Here is a 3,164-nt window from a genome sequence, read left to right on the forward strand (position 1 = left end):
TCTCAGTGAAACTACAGTGTCGTACACAGAAGGGGGAATGGTTCACCCCACATGCATGATGGGAAATGGAGTCTAATAAACGAAACTAACAACACCGCCTTTCGAGCAGAATAATTCGAGCAGAAAAAGATATACAGTAGTGCACATGTTTAAACATGAAACTATGTGAATTGTCTAGGTGTCGATATTTTCTTTATTTCTAACAATTTAATGCAAACGTTCACAATAGTTTCTGCGGTGTGGCAGCGTCCCCGAGCGGTTGGTTAAAACAACTGCAAATAAGAATTCAAGAATGACTTCAAATCCGACTGGCAAAAATCAAGAGTATGCACATACGTATATAATGACCAATCTAATATTGTGGTCTTACTTACTTAATTACCTCAGTAATGCACTTTGCATACGTGATTGTGTGTATTTATGTTGACAAATTTTATATTTCCAACCATTTTCTGTACCTCTTGTCCTATCTATTTTTGCGGGTATGCTGGAGCCTATCCCAACTGTCATCTAGTGAGAGGCGGGGTACACCCTGGACTGGTCGTCAGGCAATCGATAGGTGAGATATTTAAAAATGTATAATTATTTGTTTGTTTTTTGTTTTGTCTTTTCAATAAAAGTGAGCGGCAATGTAAAGACCAAGGTTGCATCACAGGCTGAGTGAGCCCTGGTCAAATGTCATTCATTGAGGGAAAAAAAAGTGTATCTCACCATGGATGATACTGACAGTTTACAATGAATACAGTGCTTGACTCATGAATTCCATCCATCCGTCATTTTTCTATGTCGCTTATCCTCACTCGAGTCGCGGGTATGCTGGAGCCTATCCCAGCTGACTTCAGGCGAGAGGCGGGGTACACCCTCAACTGGCTGTCAGTCAATCGCAGGGCACATATAGACAAACAACCATTCACACTCACATTCATACCTATAGATAATTTAGTGACTCATGAATTCAAATAAGTAAACACTTGAAGGTCCCCTGTTCATTGTGGAATGTCAAACAGTAACATTAAAAACTCCAGCTGCCCACGAAACCTCTTGTCAATGCTGGTTACCAAGGCAACAGCATCACTGCAAGTCCAAAACAAGGTAGAAACTTCATCCACTAAATGAAGGTTTGAATCAGAGGCTGCTTCCATCTGCACAGATGAGCATATTCTCCTATTTTAGGGAGAGCTCAGTAGATCACCTTATTAGGTTTTGGTTTATGAGCAACAAGACTACAGTGTCCTGGGGTAACAGGAGATTGGATTCTGGCTACTACTGTTTATTGTACTATTTTTTTCTGAGAATTGGTCTTATACCAGTTAAAGCTGAGATGCCCAAAGTGCGGCCTGGGGGCCAATTGAGGCCCATTGCTTGTTTTTTAATGGTCCATGGCGTATTCTCAAAATAAAATTAAGATTAAGGCCACAGTGAAAAGAAAAATAAAAGGCTCCAGGGTAAATTATTTCTTTAAAATACTTGTTATCTCATATCAGAAATAACGGCTATTACCACACGGAGGAGCAACAACTTTAAGATCGACAGTAAGTTGACAAATGATCCACATAAACAGCAGTAGCATGTATGCAAATTATACCAACATCACGACACGAGATAGGAAGGCACTCCAGCGGGTGATCAAGACCTCACAGCGCATTGGTGGGGCAGCCCTCCCCTCATTGCAAGACATTTCGAAGAGCAAACAACCTCATCAAGGACAGCACACATCCACAACACTCATTATTCACACTCCTACCGTCAGGCAGACGCTACAGGAGTTTGAAGTCCAGGACCACAAGGCTGGCAAACAGCTTTTACCCACAGGCCATCAGGCTTCTCAACGAAGCACTCGCACACGCCGCACGCAACACACACACGCACTCATAGCACTTTATTTATTTATTTATTTATTTATTTATTTATTTGTTTGTTTGTTTGTTTGTATTCATGTCTCTTCTGTTGTTGTTGCTTAATTTATTGGTATTTATGTTTCTTATGTTCTTATTCATTTTCTTGTGTTTTTCTTTCTTTTTTTGGGAGAATGAACAGAACAAGAATTTCACTGCATAGCAGAACTACCTGTTTTACTGTGCATATGACAGTAAAACTCTTGAATCTTGAATCGGACAATATTTGAGTCAATTCAATGAACCCTTCAAAGTAATTCCAATCTCAGAAACTTGGATTGATGCTGAGAAGGGAACAAAGTGACATGAACTGTTTGGGGGCGGCATGGCTCAGGTGGTAGAGCGGTCGTCTCCCAACCTGAAGGTTGCGGGTTTGATCATCCGCCCTCCTGTGATCGTGTCGAAGTGCCCTTGGGCAGTTGCTCCTGATGCTGCGTCATCAGTAGGTAAATGTGCGTCTTGGAGGTGGAAAAGCGCTATACACTAAGTCCCCAACTAACGAACACAATTGGTTCCAGACGATCGTTCTTAAGTCGGGGAAAAGGTAATATTACAAATGATATAGGTACTACATCTACGTGTATACATATATACATATATGCGTATGTATGTAAATATGAGTTTGGATGCAATAGTAATATTAAACGAGGATAATTAATGAAAAAACAATAATAAAAATGATATAATAATACGTAATGATAAATGTTATTTACCTTTGAAGAGGAGTGGTCGAGCATACGTCGTTGTGCTGGAGTTGGAGGAGGAGTTATTGGAAAAAAAGGACAAGTCGTCGTCGTCGTTAGACTCTTCTAAAAGAGGTAGTGTTCTGTGGGGGGTGTAGAATTAAGCAGGCCTATTAACTCTTCATAAACTTTAATCACACGCTCTGTCCGGGTTGTACAATTTTCCTTTCCATTTAGCTTTACACTGTATCTCCCCAGTGTCTAACTCTTCCTCTGTTGGTCTCATTAACTCTAAGGCTGCATTAGCAGTGTCACAGTGCCCTCTACTGGTCAAGCATGTACAGTAGCCGTATAAATTCTGATTCAGCGACTGACTACAAGGCAAAATAAAATAAAATATAGACCCGTCGGCTTGTGTTCGTATCCGCGAGTGTTCGCTAGTGGGGTGTTCGTAAGTTGGGACCTAGTGTACAAGTGAAAGACCATTTACCATTGAAGACCATTTAGTAATATTATAGCCACCACTGTTATAAAACCAACAACATGATAACACCATTGATAAATCAATGAGTTATGTAAGGAAGTA

Source organism: Dunckerocampus dactyliophorus, chromosome 1 (assembly GCF_027744805.1).
Source record: "Dunckerocampus dactyliophorus isolate RoL2022-P2 chromosome 1, RoL_Ddac_1.1, whole genome shotgun sequence".
Taxonomy (NCBI): Eukaryota; Metazoa; Chordata; class Actinopteri; order Syngnathiformes; family Syngnathidae; genus Dunckerocampus; species Dunckerocampus dactyliophorus.